At 42.9% G+C, this 26,169-nt stretch overlaps 2 long non-coding RNA genes across 3 annotated transcripts; one reads left to right on the plus strand and one right to left on the minus strand.

Annotated features, from left to right (window-relative positions):
* Nucleotides 1–608: 608 nt before the first annotated feature.
* On the minus strand, nt 609–24,616 carry LOC131807338 (uncharacterized). 2 transcript variants are annotated; one of them, XR_009344406.1, is made up of 5 exons: nt 24,382–24,616; nt 14,447–14,587; nt 13,000–13,070; nt 12,280–12,449; nt 609–1,005 (listed from the first exon to the last, which is right to left on the minus strand). It is a non-coding gene; the product is annotated as an uncharacterized LOC131807338 (long non-coding RNA). The 2 variants fall into 2 exon arrangements; XR_009344405.1 differs by lacking the exon at nt 609–1,005 and adding an exon at nt 5,529–5,584.
* LOC131807339 (uncharacterized) lies at nt 9,831–23,240 on the plus strand. The gene is made up of 4 exons (XR_009344407.1): nt 9,831–9,906; nt 12,910–13,112; nt 15,201–15,346; nt 22,601–23,240. It is a non-coding gene; the product is annotated as an uncharacterized LOC131807339 (long non-coding RNA).
* Nucleotides 24,617–26,169: the final 1,553 nt, after the last annotated feature.

The following is a 26,169-nucleotide window of genomic DNA, read 5'->3' on the forward strand; positions in this document are numbered from 1 at the left end:
TTTTTCATTAAATCAGACAGAAATTCTACTTTATCATCCTGTTTGCTTTGCTGTTATTGGTTAATCAAAATCCTTTTTATTCAAAGATGTGGCATAGGTAAATTTTAATCCAGACATTCAATTATCCAAATCACTGACATTTTCCTGTTCTCCGAAAAATGCTCCAGGAACACAGGCTGCTTGTTTCCCTCCTACCTTGGCTGGCAGAGAACTACAGGGGAAAATGTAGAAAATTGGCAAAACTCCATTTTCAATCCATGTTGAAAACTGGGATTAATATTCCTTCTCTTTCTCCCTAAAATAGAAAGAAGAAATACAAGAAGCCCTTCTTTATATAAAATTGGATCTTAACATTCTCCAGGGGATGTGGCAACCCCTGGATCCCAGATGAAAAGGGCCCAGTTTTCCCAGTGAATAATCTGGGACTGGGAAGTGGAGGTGAATGGTTTCCTGGAACTGTAAAAGACCTCCCCAGTCACCTCCCGGGGGACAGAGGGCAATCTCTGGGGTCAGGGATCTGAGTCAACAAGAAGCAGGGAGACCAGAGAGTCGGGGCGGGGGGGAGGCTGGGAAGGGGAGCTGGCAGCATATAGCCCTCTTACCTTCTGCCTGATCTGGGGCTCAGCAAGGCTCCCTGGGGTTCTTTCTCTCTTCTCCAAATGCCGAGAACAAGTTGAAAGAGGAACCACTAGGTAAGAAGATCATGAACTCCAGACTCACAAGTGTTTATTGATTATTTGTTCATTTGTCATTCAAGAAGTATCATGTATCTACTGTGCATCAAGCCAAGGCCAAGGTTGGAGGTATGGCGATAACTGATTCGCAGCTGCTGTCTCCAAGAAGCTTCCAGCCTAAGAGCCCACGAAGAAGCTGCCTCTCACCAAGGCTTGGAGTTATGGCTGTATTTGTGTTCAGGGTTCCTTGCTCTCGTTAATTTACTGTGCCAGCCTTTCCCAGTGGATGGGGAACACCGGTATCTGACAGGAGGATGGAAAGCAGTATAACCTGCATAACCAGGAGAGCTGAATTTAGTAGGGGCTGGGCCTTAGGGCAGGGCCTAGGGTATGGCCAGCGAGAGGCCTAGGGCACAGCATTTGTGCAGGGCTCACTCTCAGGGTCCTGCTGGGTCCACCTAACACTGGTGGGTGTACAGATGTACAAGTCATTAAACTCTCTGAACTTTGGTTGCCCATCTGTAAAGCAAGGACACGCCTACCTCATAGAGGTGCTGAAGCAATTAATAATATAATATTTACAAAATGACATAAACATGTCATTTTAATCAAAAGTAATGATTGTTTTTAACCATTTTCATGAAGTGCAATGGCATCATTAATAACTACAACCAAAGCATGCTTTGTAGTAGATGCAACCCATTGTATTGGGAATGGACTATAGAAATCAAAGGATCTGGTCCTATGCATTAAAAAAAGCAGTAGTTAAATATAGTTAAATATAATATAGTAGTTAAATATAGTAAGATCTTGAGCGATGGTCTCAGGGAGACAGAGAGAGAGAGAGAGAGAAACAGAGAGACAAAATCTGAAGCAGACTCCCTGCTGAGAGTGGAACTTGATCTCATGACCCCGAGATCATGATATGAGCCAAAACCAAGAGTTAGTCATTTAACGGACTGAGCCACCCAGGCGCCTCCAGACTTGGGTTTTAATCCCAGCTCTGTCACCTACAAATATGGAAGCTAGCATCTCAGATCTCCCGTTTCCTCATTTGTGGGAAGGGAATAATAATGACCCATAGGTTTGCTACTGAGGACTCTCTGAGACTATGTGTGTAGCACTCAAGTTTCAGGGCCTCGGAGGGCTCCCCGTAGATGGGAGCCACTGTTCCATGCTGGTGGCAGCCAAGCCAGTTTGTGCTAGGCCAGAATGGCTCCTGATGTACCTCATTTTTTCCATTTCCTTTGGATGAGCTCATCTTACACTACTCTGTGTCACAAGGATGTTCTTCCTATGGGCTTGGTTTTAGGAATAATTATACTATGTATTGTGCCTTTCCTAAGTTTTTCCAGAATTCTAGCTGTGGTATGAGTGCCCAGAATGAAAGGCTTGAACTTATTCCTTAAAAATAGGAGTGAGGGGGTGCCTGGGTGGCTCAATTTGTTAAATGTCTGCCTTTGACTCAGGTCATGATCCCAGGGTTCTGGGATCAAATCTCACATCAGGCTCCGTGCTCAGCTGGAATCTGTCTCCCTCTCCCTCTGCTTACCATTACCCCTGCTTGTGAGCTCTCTCTCTCTCTCTCAGATAAATAAATAAAATATAAAAAAAAAAAAAAAAGAGAGAGGAATGAGGAACTACATTAACAGAATCAGGTTTTTATCCTGTTAATTTAGTGAGTTCAGTATTTACCTTAAATATTACTTTCAATCGGTAATTTCAATATTTATTGCTTATCTATTTATTTATTTATTTATTTTAGAGAGTTATGGGGCAGAGGGTGAAGGATAATCTTAAGTGGGCCTACGCCAAGTGTGGAGCCCACTGAGGGACTTGTTCCCACAACCCTGAGATCATGACCTGAGCTAAAATCAAGAGTCTGACACTTAACTAACTGGGCCACTGAGGTGCTCCTATTTCAGTATTGATTTTAAAACTCTATTGTGAAGCTGAAAGTGAAAAAGAAAGACACACTTTGCTGCTTTTCTCCTGCTTCTCGCTGAAAGCTAGAGGCATGAACTGGGCTGGCGACACAGAGAGACACATGGGGCTCTGGGAGTCAGGCTTGAAAAAGAAATGCTGTCTTAGCCCCAGAAGGAGGTGGTTTGGACTAAGGGAAGGCTGTGATCCAGGCTCCAGAAGGGGTCAGACAATACATCCATAGGTTTAGGGAAAGACCTCATGGCTCAGAGAGGATGTACTTACTGTTCAGCAAGTACTTACTGAACACTCAGTGGCACCATCAAAACTATAGGTAACATAGATACAACCGAGACCTTTAGCCTAAGTAGCTCCCCCCTGGTGTGAAGGCAACAGTGTTGCACAGAGGATAAAGGACCTTGTGCTTCTACAACTCCTGCATATGGAGATTCACAGGTGAAAATGGTTACAGCTTATCAGTTTGCTTTTTTCTTGTCTTCCTATCTTATTCTTTCATCTGTAATTTATCAGTTCTGTTGGCCAGTGCCTTAATCCAGCTTCTGGCTTAGAATAGCCCTTAGGAAAAAGTTGTGAATGGATGAATAATGAGTATGTGGGCCCTTGAGGCATGTCTTAGCCCTGATTTCCTAGGAAAGGGAATTTTTTTTTTCATATCATTAATTTTACAGTTGTCTGGTTGGATTCAGTCAATGAATGATTCTTCAAATTTCATGATTGATTTTTCTCACATATTCATATTAAATAGGGCCTAATTTATATGAATCTATTTTTTTAAATTGTTTAAATTATTTATTTAAATTCAATTTAATTAACATATAGTATATTATTCTACGTTACAGAGGCAGAGTGTAGTGATTCATCAGTTATATCCGACGCCCAGTGCTCATTATATCACGTGTCCTCCTTAATCCCCATCACCCAGTCATCTCCCCACCCACTTGCCCTCCAGCAACCCTGTTTGCTCCCTATCATTAAGAGTCTCTTACGGTTTGTCTCCCTCTTTGATTTCATCCTATTTTATTTTCAGGAAAGGGGTTTTTAATGAGGATGAGCCACAGGATTCTTCTTCACCAGGGAGAAAGGATTGTGGGCACTGTGAATCTCCAGTTATTCTTGAAAAGTCATTGATAGGATCATTGGAGGGATGTTCTCTCAGTTTCACTGAATGCATTTCTGTGCTCAAAAGAGATCAGAGGTGAAGACTGGGATGTATGCTGTCAAGATCCATGTGATAATTTTTCCCTTGAATTTAGGTTTAGAAATAAAAGTGTCTCTAAAGATGGATTTAAATGCTTTGGATTTGTAGTTAAAAACTACTGTTGGGGCGCCTGGGTGGCTCAGTGGCTTAAAGCCTCTGCCTTTGGCTCGGGTCATGATCTCAGGGTCCTGGGATCGAGCCCCGCATCGGGCGCTCTGCTCTGCAGGAAGCCTGCTTCCTCCTCTCTCTCTCTGCCTGCCTCTCTGCCTACTTGTGATCTCTCTCTGTCAAATAAATAAAATCTTAAAAAAAAAAAAACCCAAAAAACTACTGTTAAACAAACAAGCTTCCATTTTGTTTTTAGCATTCAGTGTGCTTAAAACTGAGAGCTCAATTGTGCTAAACCTACCTCAGCTCCTGATGATGCCAGGATGGGACCCATAAAAAGCCAGGTCTAGCCAATGATGGCCCACAGACCGCGTCCCTCTTGCCCTGGGGATTGTTCACACTTCCCACTGTTTCCCATAAGACCTTTGGCAGGTCAAACATCACATCCTTCCATGCTTCAAGTTCTATGGGAAGTGCCATTTACTTTTCCCATTTCCCTCTGTTGCTTTAGAGAGCTATATAATACTGGTGAAGGAGGCCACTAGAAAACAGCCAGAGTGTAAGGACTGTTGATGGAAATTTACAAATAGGGCTGATCCTGACCTCTCTCTGGCTTGGCTTCTCCTGTTGCAAAGCTGCACTTCAACTAGCCGCACTAGTAGATTCCTAAGGTGTGTTCTCTAACTTTCTCTGATTCCGCATCACTGTTTCACTTCTCGACACCAAGCAAATTCTGATACAGTAAAATTTTCTCCTGTGTGGAGAGCATAGAACGCAAAGTCATCAGCTTTGATCACAATCATAAAATAAGTCAATCCGTCATAAACTGCAAACGGGCAGGGTCTGGATGGTGGTGCTCAGCAGGGAGTCACAGCGCTAACAAATCTAAGAGGAAACTGAAAAGAGATGCAGTCATGAACCCAAGGTCACAAAATTATAAGAGAAGCAGAGATCCAAACCCAGGCCTTCCCAAATCCATGCTCTGAAACACTTTGCAGTACTACCAACTGGAGAAGAACATTCAAGAGGGTCAGTGATGAGATAAGGGGCCACCCTGGGTGATGACATAGCACATTAATTTAACACCGCTTCTTCTTGGCAGCAGCTGGACTCCTAGAGTACCCTGAGGTGCTGCCATCAGAACCCAGGACACAGAGTCACCTCTAGTCTCCAGGAAGCCAAGGGCATTAACTGAGAAATCCCAAGTGGATTTGCCAGTCAATTTAAAATTAGAACAAGTAAAAAAACCTTGAAAATAAGAAATGCAAATGCTTTTTTCTCATGGTTGTATTTTAAAATTTTATTCTAAGGCTATAATCAGGGATATACACAAGTTGTACATACAAGATGTTCATTTCAGTGTTATTAATAATATAAAAAAGTAGAACTAAACTGATGGTCAACAAGAAGTCTGAGTTAATTATGACAGGTACACAGAATGGGTCTTAGTCCCTGTTGTAGAAGAATATAGACTGACAGGGGAAACGTTTCTTGCAATGTTCCTAAAGGAAAAGATAGGTTACAAAACAGTATTTTTATTCTGAAAAGTATATTAACAGTATAAAAGAAAGATTTGGGTAAATAAAACACAATGTCCAGAGTTGTGAGATTTTGGTTGATTTTTATTTTCCTTCATGCTTCTCCATGTTCTCCAATTTTCCTGTAATGAGCATGCATTATTTTTGTAATCAGAAAAAAATGTCAAATAAATGCCATTTATTAAAGATACAAAGCCAAATCCTGCCCTTCAGCACTCAGCTGAGGACACCCATGAATTATGTTCCTTGATGCCCTCCGTCTCATACCGGAGCTCTGGCCACACAATTGTTGAAGAGACCCCCCTCTCTGTCCTCTTGAGGACTCAGGACTGGCCCAGAGGGAGCTGGGCTAGAAGATAATATGAGTGTCACCTTCCCTATAGGTCCATGCACCTGGTCTGATTTCATTTCCCAGATCCAGTCTTCCCAAAGAAATTCCTTCTCCCACCCAGTGTGCTGCCTCATGGAGTAGGCTCTCTTGTTCCCCCCTGCCTGAAGGATTCTCACGATGCAGGATGTGGTGATGGTCAGCACCAGCTTTTCCAGGGGGTTCCTGAGGACCTCCTGCTGAGGAGGCTTGTGGAGGCCAGGGCATGCTTGGGTTTGCCTGAATTTGCACTGGGTAACACCCAGGCTCTGCTTTGCTGCATTTTCATGAGTAAAGAACAGGTAATCCTTTTTGAAGGAGGTAGGATTTAAATCACATGTAAACGGCCATAGACCCAGAGTGAGCTATTGGCCATCTGCATGCCTCTACGTCCTGCCTGGCTCAGGATATTGAAGGTAATTGGTTGGACAGGCTCAGGGTTGTAACCAGCAGGCTATAGGCTGAATGGATGCTTTTGAAGGGCAGCTGAGTTTTCATCTTTAGAAATGCTGTCATTTGCTATGAAACGAGTGCTACGCCTCCGGTTGGGCTCTCTCTTGCCTGCTGCTGTCACAGAGAAGATGCCCAGCCCCAGGAGCACAGGCTCAACTGGGGGCCGAGTTTGCAGCCCAAGTAGGAACTGAGGAGAAGGGTGGGCACTCAGAGCAGGAAGAACCTGGGAAGCAGCTGCTTTCACAGTGCTGTGACGGGGGAAGGAAAAGTCTGGAATGGACCAAAGCCCAACTGCTTCTGCCCTTCTGAATGTGTGACCCAAACTTAGTCGAGTGCGTCTGTGAGTGCTCAGAGGGCAATGTTCAAAGCTCCACTGTGCATGTGTTCCCTTGGTCTCCTTGCCTTTCTTTTCCCCTCTTTGAAATGAAAAATAAAGCCACCTGTCAAAGCTGGTGATATGTTCAGACCTGTAACCCACACAGATTCAGGAAGACTTCAAAGTAGAAACTCCTTGGATCAGATTTCATTTCACTGCAGATGGTAAATTTATGCCCTGAGCTCCCACCTTTGGTCTCACTTCTGTTCTTTAAGCCTCTGAAGAGAGTATACAGTGGTCTTAGGTGCAGACTAATGAGTTAAATGCCACTTATTCTCTCAAACTTTACAGACTATCTGGATTTCAACAGAGATGAGCTAAGACTTAGCTTTACAAAATTTTTAAAATAGACTCTGGGGGTCCTGGAAGATAGACGGGGGTCCTTTGCCAATAGAAGGTAAACACAGTTGGATACTCCATCTTCCCTACTAGGGTGTCTGTCAACCGTCATAGTACTTGGACTCTGGGGTGGGGATAAAAATAGTGTAAACTCACAGGGTACTTGTGAGCTAATTTAGTTCTATTTTTTTTTTAAAGATGTTATTGATTTATTTGAGAGAGGAAGAGAGCATGAGCATAGGCTGGGGGAGTGGCAGAGGGAGAAGCAGGCTCCCTAATGAGTAAGGAGCCTAATGTGGGGCTTGATCCCAGGACCCTGGGATCATGACCTGAGCTGAAGGCAGACAGTTAACTGACTGAGCCACCCAGGCACCCCCAATTGAATTATTTCATGCAAAGGGGTAAGAATACTGCCTGAGACAAAATGTCACATATTTGTGTGAACTATTGTTTCCCTGAGGAGCCAGACATGGAGGAGGCTGGTAAAAGGAAGGTGAGTCCATGTGCTGACCGTTCATTCAGAACTCTCTACCCGTTAACTAGAGTGAACTCCTCTGAGAGCCATGATCTGGCCCCAGCTTAGAAAAGGGAGATAGTGATGTGTCCAGTGGTTTTCTTCCTTGGCTATTTTGTTCTGGAAAGGATGGCATGCCACCTCCTTAGAGAGGATCCACCCAATCCTTGCTCTGTCTGTCATCTCCGAAAGTCTATAATGCATGTATTCTGAGCCATGCAGTCTGGCCCAGTATTGCATTGCCTATATAAAGCTGGTGTATTTTTTTGCTTATCCCATGAAGCTTCCTTTACTGCTACCCACATGGCTTCTTCACTGTTTTACACATCTGTCAACCTCTGGCTTTCATTCATGTCTCAGCTAAGAAGCATTTGTAAAGAAAGGAGGAGCTATGGCTTGGAAGAGATGTTGAGTTTATTTGGAAGCTTCTCCCTCATACTTGGGACAGGGTCCTCCAGGTTGGTAGATCAGTGACTACATGTGTACTGCCCAGGTGACACCCAGATCATCTTCCAGCCCTGCTCCCTCTAGCAAGGGAGGGTCTGTTATCTCCTGCAGACAGAGCACTCATTTGCTTTCCAGATCAGTGACAGCTGACCCAGTAGGAGAGCATATTTCCTCATGGTCCAAGGATGCTTCTTTGTGGACTATAAGGTTCAGGCAGAGGTCAGGCCCATGTGCACTCTCAGGGCACAGGGCTCTTGGGCCATGTGCTCAAGATGCCTTGCCTCTCATTCATGATCTGGTTCTGTCTGGTCCCTCCTCTGGAGGATAAATGATCCAGATGGAGTCTGGTTTGATACTGAGTAGGCCACCTTGGTCAGTTGGCTGTGGGTTAAGAGTAGTCCCGGGAGTGAGCACTTCCAGGTTGCCCTCTTAGACTAATTAAGGAGGTATGAGAGAATGCTTTAATCTGTCTCCCAAGTAGACTTCAGGACTCCAGTTCTTCCCACCTTCTTTTCCTCTTTCCATGTGCCACTTTCTGCATGGATGAGAACCTTGTATGTAAACACCTTCTTTGGACAATCACCATTACCACTGGACTTCCAGCCAAGAATGAGACCATTCAACAGACATTCCCAGGTTACAACTCCATCCACGATCTTGGGGAAACAGAGAGAAAATAGCTCCTGTCCTCAGGGAGCTCACAGTTCTGTGTGGCCGACAGATTCATGGAGAGAGAATTGCCAAGAGCACCGAGACTGTTGCAGTTGAGGGATACATGAGACGTGGTGGGTGGGCTGCTTTCTTGACCGGCTGCTCCATGCAGGAGAGGGGAGCTCCTTTCTCATGGAAAAGCAAGTTCCCTTAGGAACCCTGATCTTCATCAGATGTAGAACATTTCCTCCTCTGGGGACTGATACCGATGTTAGCCACAGCCTTCCTCACACTTGCAGGGAGTTTCAGAGAGATCTGGTGTCTCCACACAGAAGCTGAGCCTGGTTCTCAGAGCCATTTCTCCCGGCCTCACCAGCTCGCTGCTCAAGTTTCTCAGCTGCACCTGCTTCACTTAGATAATATCAGAAGCTCCTGAGTTCCTTTCTGCTAGACACCCTACCTTCTTATGCTCAGGTTCATCTTGGGTGAAGTCTTCATAGCTTGCCCATCCATTCTCAACCCTTTTTCTGAATTTCAAGAGATGCTGCCAGTCCCCTTCACGTGGCAATTGCACTTAGACCCAGGTCTGCCTTTGGTCTCAGGGTCTCATATTGCTGGCACTTTAAAATGTTGCTGACATTTTCAACACATTGGCACATAAACTCCCCCCACCTCACCATGTATTTGGTTGCCCCTTATAAAGCCTAGAATACTGGAGTATACATGGTAATGACTCAAAGGTTTCTGTTAATTTTCTGCCTTTTATTTTCCCACCTGTCCATAAATACTACGTGAGCAATACGTATTGCTCTTCCAAAATGAAGACAAATTTCTCACACACTTACACACGTGATCATTAGAGTAGCTCCTCTTTGTTGAGTACTGACTACATGCCAGGATATAGATGAATCACACGCATCCTTTTATTTTAGCACGTATGATAACTTGCGAAGTAAGTGTTACTATACTTCTGTTAGAGGTGAGGAAAGTCTGGGGGCTGTTGTTAGTGTCTGGATGGAAGAAGAGAGGCGAGTCTATATGCTGACTATTCATTCAGTTGTGGCCTTCACCCGTTGTCGTGTAAGCACCTCTGCCAGGGGAGCACTGGGTTGGAGATCGGGGGATGGTATATGAGAGGAGTTATTTTAGGACTGATGAGCTCCCTTCAAGTTCACGACTAACTTTTTTTTTTTCCCTCTCTCCTTTGGCAGTGTTAAGCTTTAGACAGAACCTGGTTCAAATAAACTGATGACAAAAGGAGGGTCGCTTGGACTTTTGTACTCATCATGTGACTCAGGTAGTCAATATGGATTTAGAACAGCTGTGTTTTTAATAATCTAAGCCAGATTAAAGGGATCCATGTTTGAAATGTGTGTTTTATTTAACAATGTGTTACTTGTAGCACTTCAGGCACACGTGGGTTTCTGAGGTTCTGTTGAAGAAGCTGCCCGAATGTTTGGTGTGCTAGGGTTTTCACAAGATTTGTCTCCTCCAGATCTTATAAAAAATGAGCTTTAGTAGCTCCCATGTCCCTCAAATAAATGAACACTAATCAACTCACACAGTTCAGTTCATTTAATTTTTAAAATAGCTCCATGCTCTTTTACTTTTAAAATCTTAAGAGATTTCCTGAATAGATCATTACCACCAAGTTGGTACGGACTTGCGGAGGCCGTAAAACAAATAAAGTCATTAAAAATAATTTGAACAAAAGGAGTAACTTGATATTATGCCATCTACATTTGGTTTAAATGACGTTTTAAAGTTCTCTTTCATCTTACTAAACAGATCTCTAAAAGAGAAAAAAATGTGATTAATAATTATCCTCCATAAATCTTATGATAACTATTATAGTCTTTGGAGAATTATGAATCCACATCTGGAAAAAGTATTTTATATGCTACTGCCTGTAAAGCAGCAGGCCATGCATTTTACAAGTGCACGTTAGTAAGTAAAACTACGGTACGTTTTTTGGGTTCATCATTTTCCCCTCCAAAAGAAGTGTAAGCCTAGTTTATTTCATTATAAAGAGTGCTAATAAAGTTTATATGATGCTTATTTTCCTCCCTTACTTTGGTGCTGATGCAGCTTCCCTAGGTTATTTGAAATGAACTTTCTATCAGATCTCAGGGAAGCCTTCATTATAAGCCGGGTCTTTGGTCCCCTCAGAATCGGTGCCTGGGCAGAAGCCAGCTGGTCAAGGGGGTGGCAGAAACATCACAGGAGTGAGCTAACACCGTAGAAGCCACAGACTTCACTTTTTTTTCTTTCCTTCTCTTTTTTTGGCTCTTGAATTTGATTCCTTTTATACTGTTTGAAATGTACAGGTCTCATGAGCTAGTGATTCAAAATGCAAGATCGGCTCATTTTTGGAATTAGAAATTTGATTAAACTTAAACATTTGTTAAATAAAATGAGTAAAGTACTTTGAGAGCCAACAATGTCCCTTGGAAATAGAAAATGTTTTTTCGTTTCCAAGCAGCTGTTTGCAATAAGAAGTGGCTGGTGAGTGAAAGGGAAGGACGCCATTAAGCGAAGGCGACCCCTCCAGAGTTTTATGGCGCTCTGCAGTCACGTGAGCGCCATCAGTGATAAATATCACAATAGAGGTTGCAATGTGCCTGGTTTTATTTCCATGTGGATCATTGAATACACTTTAACTCAAGTCGCAGAATCCGTTTAATGACTGACCATGGAAAACCACGATCCTAGTGTGCACAAAGGCAACCTTAGTGAAAAAAGATGTAGAAATCTTATTTCTAGAAGAATAACCTACAGTAACCCATAACAATAACACCTGTAAACCAAATTTTCTTTTGTTTGGATTTCAGAAAAGCAGCAGGCTAAACTTTACTAAAGTTGATACCAGGTTTTCTGTCTCCAGAGAGTTTTAATGCATTTATCTTTGGGGCTTCATTTCCAAGCCTTGAGTGACCAGATTAAAGGCCTGAGATGCTGCTGGAATGGGGAGGGCCATAAAGTTCAGCGTCCAGCCGCCTTACCTCACAGATGAGGAATCTGAACTGCTGAGTGGGAAAGGGACTTGTTCCAGGGCCATAACAAGCACAGAGAGGACTAGGAACCCATGTTCACCAGACTGGGGTCTGCCAGCTCCTAGCTACTCTGGTAGACTGACAATCTAAAATATTTCTAAATTAAAATGGGGGTAGGTTGGCCCATGAGGAGTGGAGTTTCTGTTCCTTTCATCAGATCATCAAAACACATCTCCTGGAGCCTCATTTATTCCTCATTTATTATAGAAGTAATTGATGGTTCCACATACAGTGTCAGATGAATGTCACTTAAAGACTGATAGACACTGTTAGTGCACTGAGGGCATGTGGAGCAATAGTTCTATTGTTTGAGATTTCTAGACTTATTTCCACCAATAATTAGATGTGTGAGCTTGTATAATTCTCAAAACAATGTGTATCTAAATCTCTTCAACATTTAAATAAGATCAGAAAAGATGATTGAAAAATGACCTTTTATGTATATGTTAAGGAATTAATCGAAGATTGGCTTCAGAGTTCTGATGAATGACAAGATTATCTTGTATCTGTTCCAATTTCTATCTAATGCTATCTAAATGTGCTTGTATCAGTTAGACCTTCCAATGGAACAAACCAGCCCAAAACTTAGAGGCTTAAAGCAACACCCATTTACTCACCTGCTGATCCTGTGGGCTGGTGATTTGGGCTGGGCTCACTCACATGTAGTCAGGATGGTTCCATTTCTGGGGGATAACTGATCGCTGGTGGTTGGGGTGGTGGAGGCATGTGGGCACTTGGTTTCTCTTCTCCTGTAGGCTTGAGCTTGTTCATATGGTGGTTGCAGTTTCTAAGAGACAAAGTAGAAGTAACCACAGTCTCTTGAGACCTGAACTGGGAACTGGCACACCAATTATTTCCACAGCACGTGTGGCCAAATCAGACCCAGCGGATCCATGGGGGAGGGGAGATAACCTCTAGCCTTCATTGAGAGGAATTACAAAGTCACACCATAAAGACAAACTGATGTGGATACAGAGAAGAATGGAGGATGTAGCCTACCATTGTGCCTAATTCTTATTATTTAGAAAACACTATGTCTCTTTGAATCAGCAGTGCTAAGAATTTTAGATTTCATGAACCAGTAACAGAGCAAAACAGAACAAAACAGTATAAGGAATCCATGTAAATACTAAAAAAATAGGGAAATTTTGGTTGTAATAAGTAAGAACACGTAAAACCAAATGCCAGTCATCATCTATCCCCATTATATATATAATATCAAGGACTTCATGAATCTCTACTTCTAGGAGCATCACGTTGAGGCTACGCACCCTGGCTTTAGTCTTCCCTGGATGGCTGCTAGGAGGAATTGGCCCTCAAGAGAGTTTGGTTCCTACCTCGGTACTGCAGTCAGCAGCTGGGAATCCTTGATGAAACCATTGACTTGGCCAAAGCCGAGTTTTCTCATCTGTAAAATGAGACAGACACAACAAGTTTTTCATGTCTTTTTGTGAGTATTAAATGAAATAGTATTTGTATTTCAATTGCTACACCCTCTGCGAGGCTCATAATAACTGTTCAACATAAGACAGTTGATTATTGGATGATTGATTTGGTTTTTTAAAAATGTTATTGATTTTTACCTACACCCCTTCTCAATCGCTGGGTCAAGTAGGAAATGCCACCGATTTCTTTTTGTTTTTAATTCTCATTGGATTTAATACAAAAGCACAAGAATATAATAGATATGAAATTGCAGCCACATTTCATAAAAATGTAAATGAATAGCTATAATGGCATACCTTTCTCACAGATACTTAACTAGTATCAGCACCTCCAGAATTTCATCCTCATTCTGTGCATAGCACTTCCCAATCCTGCGTGTTTTATCTTGGGATAAATATTTTCTCAGGGCTTGTCTGATACCCTAGGAAGTTTTGCAGGAAGTGATTTACTAGCCTTTCTTTTGCAACGACTAACTACTCTAATAACCAATATGCAAAGAACCACTTATAACATCTCGAAGAAAAGACTCCTATTTACCCATTTTAATATGCTGATCTTACTTTTATAATTCTCTCAGGAAAAGAGATGAAAAAACACCAGAAAAATGTGGTGACCTAGGTTTGTGTGAAGCCATCGTTGAAGGGAAGGGGCAGGAACGGTTTTGTGTAGTCCCTCCTACCAGCTGTTTCTGAATCTATACCTTTTTCACTCATAATTTTCATCTAACAGTCCCTTAGCCGCTATTATTAAGACGAGATTACATGCAGAACTACTTCTTGGTTGCACACTGGAGTTATAAAAATTTCAATATGCTAGAACTAATCAGGCTTTAAGACTAAGACAAAACGATTTTTCAACAAGTCTATTTACATCATAGCCTGTCACCAACCTTTTTTCCCCACTGCTCTTCCTATCCAGTTGGCTTCCCCAGTCTACATCTGAGTGGTTTCCATTTTAGGTAGAGAGAAAATAATGAATGTCAGTACTTATCTGTACTTGGTCGTCATTGGGCTTTATTTACACTGGTGATAAACATGGTACCTTTCTCCACAGTGGTAGGATTGGTTTCCTCACTTCTGCAGTCCCCACCCACCACCCCACCCCCATCTTAACCCTATGACGTGCCAAATGGGTCCACAACTCAGAGAAGGTTTCTGAAGCAACTGAAGAGTTAATTCTTTCTGTAGCTCTCTTTTTTTTTTTTTTTTAAGGCATCCCTAAAGATGTAATTCTTGCCAAAAAAATAATCTCAAACTTTGCTTGAGCCAAAGAAATTGCCTCAGCTGCTTGCTTCATTCTGTCAGTGTTCATGAATCCTTCTCACTCCTCCATACATACCTTTATACCTTCGTGTTGAAAAATGCTGTGCGAGCGTCTGTGCGCATGTGTGTCCCCGAATTCTCATTTTCTTTTGAGGTCTGGTGTCCAAGCTTGTTATTCAAAGTGATGGCTCATGTGATTTCTGTACCCTCTATTCATCTGGAAAGATGACATAGAAGTAGACCAGTTGATAAACCCGAGAAAAACAAAGGGAAGGAAGATGTTGTGAATAACAGCAATAAAATTAACTTCCCTACATTAAACTGTTAGTTCCCTGAACTTTATTTTAAAAGCCTGACACTAAGAGCTTGAATATTTACCACTCGGTGTCTCTCTCTCTCTCTTCCTCTCTCCCTTCCTCTCTTTCTCTTATTGGATTGAGAGAAACCTGTGGATTATAGCAATCATATATGTCTGACCCATCATTTGGATTTTTAAGCTTTCTTTGGCAAGCATAATTTGGTACCATTTCATTTTTTCACTTTACTCAGAAGGATAAATACCTTTGTGATGAGGTGGCGAGCAAATCCCTGGCCATACAGCAAACCAGCCTTAAATACTGTTCTCTTTGAAAAGGACCCGACCTCCATGGACTGGAAGGGAGGCAATAAGAAAACACAACTGCCGCCCTGAAGCGGAACCCAGAATCTAAAACCCGCCATTCTCTTGAGGGTTGAAAATGTTTCCCTTCAAATGAAATCAGACTTGTGTTTCTTCCATTATGGTTTTAGCAATGGAAATTTGATAAGGATGGCTATTTCTCTGGTTCCAGATGCTTCCCCAGCAAACTGCCCACATTGCCTGGCAGCGATGGTCTAATCAAGTTAGAACCAGTGACATTTCCTCTGACGAAATTAATGACGGCTTGTTAGACTGAACCTGCACATCTTCTGAAGTTTGAAGCACAATTCTAGAAAGGTACAGGTATATGTTTTAAAGTCAAAGTGTTTACATGTATGAGATAACTGACAACTTTTGAAATACATATCCAGAGCTGTGGGTACAATTTGCTAGGAAGAAACAAAGAAGAGCTTTGTAGGTAGAATAATAGGCTGACAGAGGCAAAGGTTGTGTTGAGTGCCAGTTGAGAGTTCTCAAGGCTGCATTGAGTGTTCATGCAAAAAAATAGAGAAAGAGGGGTTCAGATGGATGCAGTAGAGGGCTTCTGGCATGGCTCCTGGTGATTCCTGACTCCTGGAATTCATGCCCTCTCCTTAAAACTAGGCTGGACCTGGTGACTTGCTTTTAACAAATAGAATGTGGCAAAAGTGGTGGGATGTCATATTCATGACTGAGTTATAAAGACTGTGATGTGCTTCTTGCTAGCCCTCTCTCTCTGGCTTCTCTTGTAATCTTGATCTGATCAAACAGGCTGCCATGTCATGACCCATCCTGTGGAAAGGACCGTATGACAAGGAAGTGAGGGCAACTTCTGGCCAACAGCCAACAAATAACTTGAGTCCCTCATTGCAGTAGGGACAAGCAACTAAATTCTGCCGATAACCATGCAAAGGAGCTGGGAAGCAGGTCCCTCCCCAGGCAGGCGTTCAGATGAGACTGCAGTCTTGGCAGAGACCATGATTGTAATCTGTGAGAAACTCTGAAGCAGGGGACCCTGAAGACACTGTGCCCAGACTTCTGACCCACAGTAGCTGTGTGACAGTAATTGTAGTTTAAGCCTCTGAGTTTTGGTATAATTTAGTATGTAGCAATGAATGTTCTATCAGTCAGGGTTCTCCAGAGAAACCAAATAGAGGACACACACACACATGTATATATTTTCATGGAGAAAGAGGGAACAAAAGAGAGGGGAAGGGGGAGATGGAGAGATATCATAAAGAATTGGCTTGTGAGGTTATGGAGACTGATAGTCCATCTTCACTGTGGACCAGCTGGAGGAGACCCAAGAGAACCATTGATGTCCAAAGGCAGTTTGCTGGAAGATTCCCTCTTGCTTGGGGAGGCTGATTTCTGTTTGTTCTGGTCATACCATCCAGTGATTTGATGAGGCCCATCCATATGACAGAGAAAAATCTGCTAGCTCGAAGTTTACTTATTCAAGTAATTTCATTCAAAAACACCCTCTAAGTTGACAAATAAAATTAACTATTACAGATGTGAAGTCATGCCTACAAGGTGTCTTTCAGAGAAGCTGGAACTTGGTAATATCCTGAGCAAGAGAGAGCCCATCTCAGCCCTTCCACAGGCTGTAGTAGGAAAAAAACTGCATTTGGGGGAGATAAATCTGACAGTGTTGGGTGACACAGAGCCAGTTATATCTCAACTCTCAGACCATTGTAGATGATTTTGAGGACTTTGGAGCAGGTATATGTACATTTTAACCAACTGATAGAGAGCAAGTACACAAGTTGTGCCCACCTAGATTACAAAAGAGCACAATACTGGCATCTCTGAAATCCCCATGTGGCCCCACCTGATCAGAACTATCCTCTGTGAGTTTTTATAATATATTCCATAACCAAAGAAATTTGGAGAAAGTAACCAAACATGGTCATGAATATAAGTGGAACACAGAATGTACACTGATTGTTTTAGGTGTATTAGGATTTCCCTTCTCAACTAGATATAGTCTCCTAAGAGCAAGGGGTTCGTCTCATGTTCCTTGTGGGGACTTGTAGCTTTCGAGCACAGGCAGGGTGGCATCTCATGGTGTCTCATGGGTGCCATGTTATATTCACTCATGGTTATTTGACAACTGGGTATGGGAGCAGTCTTTCATGTCTCAGAATTGTCAGGAGGTAAGATATTTTGGTGAGAAAATACATGTATTGCTGAGCCCCAAATCCCCCCAAACCTTTCATCTTTAGGGAAAATTTGTCTATCTGTAACGAAAGAACTGAGTGTAGCTAACCTAGGCTATGTTTTATATAGGCAGAGTTGAAATGATTGGGGCTCTGAGGCTTTTAGAACTGTTTAAAGATAACTGCGAGTCTTCAGTGCTCAAAACTCAGGGTCTAGGCTTGTGGCTGAGTTATGGAGGTTAAACAGGCATTTTTAACAGAGTTTAATTAGCTGTGTGTTTTTTGTGTATGTGCAGGTTGGGGAGGGAGAGAAAGAGAGAGAGTCAAAGATCAGGGCCAGTTCTGAGGGTCACACAAGTACAGTGGAAGCCCACTGTCCTGCCTGCAGTATTTCACCAGGTGACGAAATTTCTAGGCTTTGCAGAAAATATATTGCGAATTTCTTCTATAAATGTAAAGTGTTCATTTCACTGTGACCTGTTGGCACTAGGATTCGATCTGTCAAGGGCATAACAAAAATGGACATCATGCCTTGAAATGCCAAGAAAAACAAATGCTAAAAAGGAACCCATGTAGACTTAAATATGCAAACAAGCTAAGGGCTCTTGCCCGGCAGCAAGATGGGGGGTTTGGGGGGTGCAGGGAAGGGGGAGCAAACCAGAGGACTGCAGCATGCATGGGGAGAACACTTGCATACCAGGCAGTGAGGGACATGACACATGCGTCCAGTTGCAGGTTTAGTTGAGATTAATGTGCCTTGATGACCAGTCCTGTCCTAAAGTTTCCAAGAGGAATCAGATTCTGATGCCCATTTGCCTCAAAACAGATGGGCAAGACTTTTCCATGGGGAAAGAGCACCAAGGTGAAATGCCACATGTCAGGAGAAGGGATTTCAAACTTAATCTGCAACAGGCAGAAACAATAGAGAAGAATAAACTGGCCTTCAGAAGGCTCTGGGGTGAACACTGAGAAGGACCCCAAAACTCAGTTCTTAGAAAAATTGTCCTGTTCCACTGACCTCTTAGGTTTCCAAAGTTCACCTGTTGTGAAATGCTAGTATTTGTTGCTGGAAGAGGACACCGAGTGATGTTTCATCCTCTGCAAAAAAAATCTCTGTTTTCATGAATTCAGTGTGAGACCAAATATGTCATCACTTGTGCTCAGTGTTACAAAAGGGGGAATTTTTCAGCTGTCTTTATTGGAACAGAGCATGTTTTCACACTACTTGATGTCAGTGTCTCCCATTTTAAGCTCTTGTTTTTATTGGACACATTGGATTGTTTCAGCCCAAATTGCACATATCCGAAACCCACTAGGTTGTAGGCCAGATGATCGGGCCAGAGAATAGCCACTTATTCCCAGACTCATGTCAAAACTGATTGAAGTAGAGATCCAAATATTCCACCTGCATGATCTCATCTTAACTCCCCGGAAACTCTGCTCTTTCCCAAGATGGTATGTGTTGGTTATAACTACGGGTTCTATTTTCACTAAGTCCAAATTTGTGCTATTTAGAACTTAAGAAAAAACTCACAGAACCCCTAATATGTATGGATTACCACCACTGAGGCTGCGTACATGTCCCGTGGGCTACAACTGGGAGAAGGAAAGAGTAATGTTGTACCGGCTTGGGGAGGGGGGTTAGAAATAGATGGAAAGCATTAAAGGTATCTTTCAGCAGATGTTTGGAAAGAAACAATGTCAGAAATGTTGCTAGGACAAATGAATAATTGGCAAGATACAAAATGGAAACAAATTTCATATTTAGCCTCAGGACCAAAATATATTAAGATATATTAATGATTTATATTAATGATATATTAATGAGTTGGATATAATATATAAATCGTATATCTTCCCTACTATAGGATTTATCACTCATAATTATTCATAATTAAGAACTATTATCTAAAATTCTTAAGTATTATTATACACTTGCTAAAGGTAAGTATGATACAAAGAAAAGAACACCGGTCTTAACTTCAGAAAATGTAGATTTTAATCTAATTTTATATGATCTGTGTGACCTTGGCCAAGTGACTTAGCTCCTCTGTGTTTAAGTTTCCTTAGTAGTGCAATGGAGATAACAATAGTCATCTTACCGTCACTGATGCAATGACTGATACAAAATATGAGAAGTACTTAGTGCTATGCCACGCACATAGAAGGCACTTCTTAAATAATTGTTATAAGAAGAAACAAAAACATGAGCTTGGCATTTGTGTAGGAGGTCCGTGTGTGATAGGTACACACAAATGAGAAAAGAACAGATCTGAAAGAGGCATATCAGGGCTGGGAATGTAGGCACAATGATGACTAAGGGTAAATAGGGTGCTGGGCTTCTCAGAATGACTGTAGCTTTTGAGGGTAGAGATTATCCACTGCCCTATGTGTCGTCTTGTCCTTTGAGCTGTTCATCCATCCCAGTTCCCATTATGATAAACCCCTACCTCTCTGGACAGGAGTTTTCCAATGCCAACTCATAACTGAGGTCAAGCAAATTGACTTTTGACTGGGTCAGAGTCTGCTGTTCTGAAAGCGTTCCTGGGGAAATATCTGGACCTAGGCTAAGGGAGGGTGGATGGTGGTACAGAAGTGATGGTCAGCCACGGTAACTTCTATTGACCTCCACTGGCAACCTTCCTGATGTGCTGTGGACAGCTCGGTGTGAGGAGGGTCTTTGTCATGGAGAACTGAGATTCAGGAGGTTGGAGGAGAGTTACAACCGCCATACGTTGCATTGTGAGCTCAAGCTGGAATTTAACAGCAGAGGTTCTGTCTAACGAAATATTTTTCCGTTGTCAGCAAGTGCTTCTTCTCCTAGTTTTGCCCTACACACTTTTCCATTTGGGGGGGTTCAATACTTCCTCATTTTGCTTTGGTTCTCCAGAGTTTATCCAACAGATATTTATTGAGACCTGCCATGTGTGAGACCCATTCTTGTAACTGAGGGAAAGCCATTGGTGGATCATTTCTTCAACCCATTCTCATATACAGTGCTCCTTCCACTGACCATTTTGCCATTTTCTTTAAAGGTGAATTAAACTTATCAGTTTTTATGAAGTGACAAGCTTGAGGACTGCTCTGCTATGAGCATGGGAGAAGATAAAGGAGAGGCACAGAACGGACCCCATGGTTTCTTTCCAAATTTTTGGGGTCTTCCTGAGCCAGCTTGGTAGAAAATCTTTCCATGAGGCAGTGTACTGGCAGAGGAGCTGCCAAGGAGAAGTGGGGGGAAGAACAAGAAAGTAGGCAAAGGATGCTGGCCACTATTTCAGACATTTAAGCAAGACTAGAAGTCGGGGTGAGGAGCTTGAAACAGGAAGGAGATGAGCAGGAACCCCCTTTTATGTAACATTTGATGTATGCTCCCGGGGGATGATAGGTGGCTGAGTAGCAGAACCTAATATATTCTACCTGTAAAATGTTAGCTAACCTTGTTTTAAGATGGAAATAGGTACATTGTCCAGAAGTTATTTTTTAGACTCATAATTACTAGATGACTCATACAGACTAAAATTCTTCTAGAAATTTATTTGTTTATTTCAATTTTTAAAATTTTAATTCTAGTTAGTTAACATACATGGTAAAATTGGCTTCAGGAGTAGAATTCAGTGATTCATCACTTCCATACAACAGCCCATGCTGATTACCACAAGTGCCCTCCTTAATCCCCATCATCCGTCTAGCCCAGCCCCCACCCACATCCCTCCATCAACTCTGTTTGTTTTCTACACTTAAGTTTCTTATGGCTTAAGTTTTAGAAAAGAGGTAGAGTCCTCATTGTTCCAGACTTGAGGGAAGACTTTCTAGGGGAAGATTCACGTAGGGTGTGGTCTTGAAGAACAAGTGAATCTTGGGCAATCAGAGCAAGGTGAAGGAAGCTGACTGAGAAGCAGCCCTGTCTCTCAGAATACCAGGGCCTTCTTTGCTCACCTCTGCTTGAAGTTCCTTTGATCAGCATCCCAGAGACAAGCACTATACACTTTCTGGAGCCCAGTGATGTGCTCTTCCCATCACTCTTGCCTTTCTAGTTTTTTTTTTTTTTTTTTTTTTTTTAATAACAGGTAACACCTAAATCCTTCCCTACACCTCAGCTCCTTCTCCAGGAGCTCCAGCACAGGCCTGCTGCTTCTATGGACTTTGTTCTTCCAGATAGCCTACCGAATTGTAAACATCATCTAGAAAGCCTCTTCAACCCACAATTCCTAATCTTTCATTCAGATAACACAGGCACAGTTTTGTCATTGGGTACCGAATGTTTTCCTGCACTGTTGCTGTACCATAGGTCTACAGGTCACGGATGTCCAAGTCACATGCTTGCATTCAGTCTCAACAATAGCACCCAGATGCTAATAGGCAGGGCAAGTGTTATGAGTGACATTTTAGAAAAGGGAGGATTGAGTTGTAGGAAGCTTTGCGTGGGTCACACAGACCACTTAGGGCAAAACACAGATCTCCTGATTCATGCTTTGGTACTTCTTTTCTGCCATGTGGTCCTGCTACCATCATCCCTCTCATAGGCAAGCCTGACTAAAGGGGCAGATCCAGCTATTGTGCTCATATTTCAGATGAATTAAAAATTGGAGAACTGACATAACTTGTTCAAAGTTACATAAGTGGCAGAGATGGGGTTTGAACTCAGGACAGAATGAGTGCAAAACCTACTCTGATAACCATCATGCAATCTAGCCACGTTCAAAGGAAGGGATTTGTTCCTTGTGACTTTAAGGCAGAATATACACTCATTGATGGGAAACAGAATCTTGTGCTTTGTCTAAGTGGAAGGAGGAACTTGGTCACAAAGGAGTGTTGAATAAGGAAATGAACAACCTTGTGAAACAGTGAGTTTACATAGACACTCCACTATTAATGGAGTGTCTGTGTTGTTGGAGATGCTGCAGAATAGAGCCCTGCATTATGAAGAAAGTTGGAATAAGTCTTTCTAAGGATTCTTTTAGTCTTGGCATTCTTAACTTCTTTGAAGTCAGTGCTGTAAGTAAAAAAGCTATATTTAGAAGTTCTCTTCAAGCATCCTTGAGCTGGGAGATAGAAAAGTGGTCTTCAATTTCAGGGCATTTCCTTAATGGTTGAAGAAGTTTTGGCAAGTCTTACAAATGCCATTTGTGCCATTGATGATACCCAGTGTGTCCTCTACTCCTGTTCTCTGTCCTCCCTTTCTCCTTCTTCCTTTGGAGTCCCATCCAAGACTCAATCAAAACTGACACTTTCCCTCTGTTTCCCACTTTGAGTTTTCTAAAAACTCTTTTAGAAAAGAATAGAAAAGCAGCAAATTTACTCTCTGTTGTGTCCTTAGGATTGGGCTACCTGAGCAATTGCTCATTTTTTTTTTTTTTTTTTGTTTGGATTAGAGTCTGATCTAAGGTGATTCTTAATCTCTGTGTTGCAGGATAATAGTTTCTAATATGTCAGCTCCATCCTGCTGAGTGTTCCATCAACACCCTTAACCCAGTTATCTGCAAGGGCTTTGACCCCAGACGGGGAGTCTCAGATGGAAGCCAGGACATTGCTTCAGGACCGGCCATGAAAAATGCATGTAAGATAGAAAAATGTGAATTATGTGTGAAACAAACAAAAGCACCAGGCAACATGGAATTTGTGTCAACAAAAGCTTGCTGCAAGCTGTTGCTTGCTTCTAAGGGGGAAGTAGACTCTGGCGCCCAGGGAACAGTAGCAGGGAAGGACTTTTGCACAAGACGTGCAGAAACAAAAGGGGTGAACTGTTCTGGCTGTAACTGCTTTCAAGTTCTTAAGCTCTCCTCTCTCTTGCATTTGTTATGCAGCTGGGGAAGTTACTGATTACTGAGTCCGCTGGAGCCATGAGAATGGGAATAACTGACATTTATAACATTTTGACATACTCAAGAGAAGAGAAAAATAGTCCAAAGGGTGGGACCTCCAGTTGACTTTCTTGTTGACTATAAAACAACTCCATGACTGGATTACTTGAGTGAATAAGGGGATGGCAAGGTTCTCAGGGAGATTCATGCACTGGAATGTCTAGCTCATGTTCCAATTAAAATATTAAATCTGGTGATATTAAACTACACAGACTTTTGCTGCCACCAACTGCAAATGTTATAAGGACTAGTTTCCAAGCTAGCTACAGAAATCCAAAATTATCATTCCCTCACTGAGAGATATTTCTAGGCAAGAGACAACCAATATGCACATTTTTTTAAAAAAAGCAAATTATCTTCAGTTATTTAACATGATTACCCCGTTCCTCTCTGGACCACTGCTGGAGACCCAGGCATCCAAGTGCCATAGGCTGCTATGTCAAATATAATAAATAACATTCCAATTATGTTCGGGGCGGGGGGCTGCACATAGCTCGAAGCTGGCTCACAGCCACCCTTGCTACCACCAGAACTGCCTTGCTAAGGTGTTCTGGGAGAAAAGAGCCCTGTGCAGTCCAACTGGCAAGACTTTTGCATAAATACATCTCCCTTTACAAGGCTGATGATATTTTGCGGCCTACGGGCCACAGCCCCAACCCAAATCCATGACCACCGCACACAGTCATTCATGTGGGAGGTACCACTTCTTGCTCCCACTTCTCCAAATGGCTCCTGGGGCTCATTGCAGCCTTTTAAAGACAGATTGAGGGCGCTACTCTGCCAGGCCTGCCGAAACAAAGCACCCTAAAATAGAATTTGATGTCGTGGGTAGGGAATATTCAGTTTAATTCCAGGCCGTTTAATTCAATACGTATTTACCAAGTGCCAGCTATATATCAGGTTCTGTGGACCTGCCTGTGGCCTGAGCTCATTGCCACTTTTTCTCATCTCCTAAATCGTGGTTTCTTCATTTGTTAAATTCTTATGGATGACAATAGAGTGCCCTCAGGATTCCTAAAAGCATAAATGAAAATGGGTGTGTGGTGTGCACCCAGCCCAGACCCCGATCCAAGGTGGGCATGCAATGAACAGCAGTGTTCCTTTATCCTCCCCCTCTTTCTGAAAATGCTCAGAAACAGAAACCCGTCAAGCCTCAGGTATCACTCCAGGCAGGAGCAGGAGATCTGTAGAGAGTGTCTCTGATGAAGATCTTCTTAGGGCTGTATTCCTACATGGAAGCAGTTGGGTTATACTATCAACCTCATAGGGTTATAGGGGAATTGGGTGAAACACCGTCTAAGGAATGCTTAATGCCTGTATAGGGACTCACAGATTTCCTGCAAAGCTGTTATTATGATCTATCTTTGTATCTTCTTGGCTTGAAGCTTCTTGGATTCTGCAGGTCCAGTGGACCCTCTTTACCTCTGTCATGGCTTCTTGGCTCCCTAGAGTTTGGATATGCCTTAATTCATTCCACAAACATTGACTGAACACCTGCCAGATGCTTTGCTAAGCCCGTAGGTCACAAGGACAGATGGGATCACCAAAACTGGTCATACGAGCAGGATCCCTGACCTCTAAAAGCTTATAATTGGTTGAGGAAACCAGAAAAGCAAACACATCATTTCAATATGATGTAATAAATGCAGAGGCAGAGGTCACCATGGGGTGAAGCGGGAACCCAGAGTAGGGAGGGACCTGTACCCTGCTGTGGGGGTGGTGGAAGGGGTAACCGGGGACAGTTCCGGGAAGGACAGCTCAGGCAACTGCACACTGAAGGACAAATGTTTCTCCATTCTCAAGACCTTAAAAGTATGACTTACACTTGTGTCCTTGAAACATCAATGGGCTGTAACTAGTGACCCAAAAGTCTAAATTCTGCCATCAGACTATGCTTGAAAGGCAGCACAGCAGGCTGGGAATTCTGGGGGTTTCATTTCCTAGGAATAAACAGGACCCCCTTCCTCCCCTTGACCCCAGAGCAGCACTTTCTGAGCTCTTGCGTCTATACCCCAGGTTCTCCTCAGGTTTTTTGCTGTAGGCCTCCCCTGTAGGGCACCCCACACAGCTGGGTCCCCAGGGTGACCTTGAAGAAAGCCTGGCCAGTGCAGGGACCAGGGAGCACACCCATAAATATACAGACAATGCTCACAGGAAGACTCGGAAGGGAAAGAACCCCAAGACTGTCCACCTCCCTAATGTCCCTGTGTTGCCACTTTAACCCATGGAGGGACGGAACAGCATGGTGATGAGGACAAAAGCGTTTGTGATGAACTGGGTAGCAAGTGATAATCAAAGTTCTAGAAAGTCCATGGCCCTCCATGTCTGGTTTCTGGTGTAGAAAATAATGCTCTGCAATACCAGTGTTGGCTTCTTCACTAATGCCTTTGACCACAGAGCAGGAAATCTTCCTCGTCATTCCAGAAACCTTTTTAAGAACCCTGACTGAGAAGCCTTATGCCTCCATCTCAGCCTGGGGCTGAGCTGGGACCCGGGCATGCCCTGTGTTGGATTTTCCCCTGGCCGTTTCTTCTTACCGTGTTTTTCTCCAGTCCTTAACAACCCTGCTCATTTCCTGTCCCATCTTGTTCTCCCCTAGGAAGCCCTGAAAGGGGCCCCAAATTTCATAAAATGTCAAACCGCTAGCTCAGCTTCCAGGATTCCTGAAGAAGCAAATATTAGTTTCTTTTATGAGCACATGTTCACTTTTTAAAAAGACTTCGTATTTTTAGAGCAGTTTTAGGGTACAGCAAAATTGAGAGAAGGGTACAGAGATTTCCCACAGCCACCTGGGCATAGTCTCTACACAGGCACCCCCTCCTCCCCGTGCCCCCTGCTGTGGTCATCATCCCACAGTACAATGGTCCATTTGTCATACCCGTTGACCCTACATGGACACGTCATAACCACCCAAAGCGCAGAGTCCACATTACGGTTCGCTCTTTGTGTTATATGATCCATGAATTCGGACAAATGTATAATGACGTGCACCCACCATGTTAGTATCATACAGAATGTTTCCATTGCCCTGAAAATCCTCTGGGCTCTGCCTAGTCATCCCTCCCCCACAATCCCTGGCAACTGCTTACTGTCTCTATAGGTCTTTTCCAGAAGGTCA

This window comes from Mustela lutreola, chromosome 9 (assembly GCF_030435805.1).
Source record: "Mustela lutreola isolate mMusLut2 chromosome 9, mMusLut2.pri, whole genome shotgun sequence".
In the NCBI taxonomy this organism is placed as follows: domain Eukaryota; kingdom Metazoa; phylum Chordata; class Mammalia; order Carnivora; family Mustelidae; genus Mustela; species Mustela lutreola.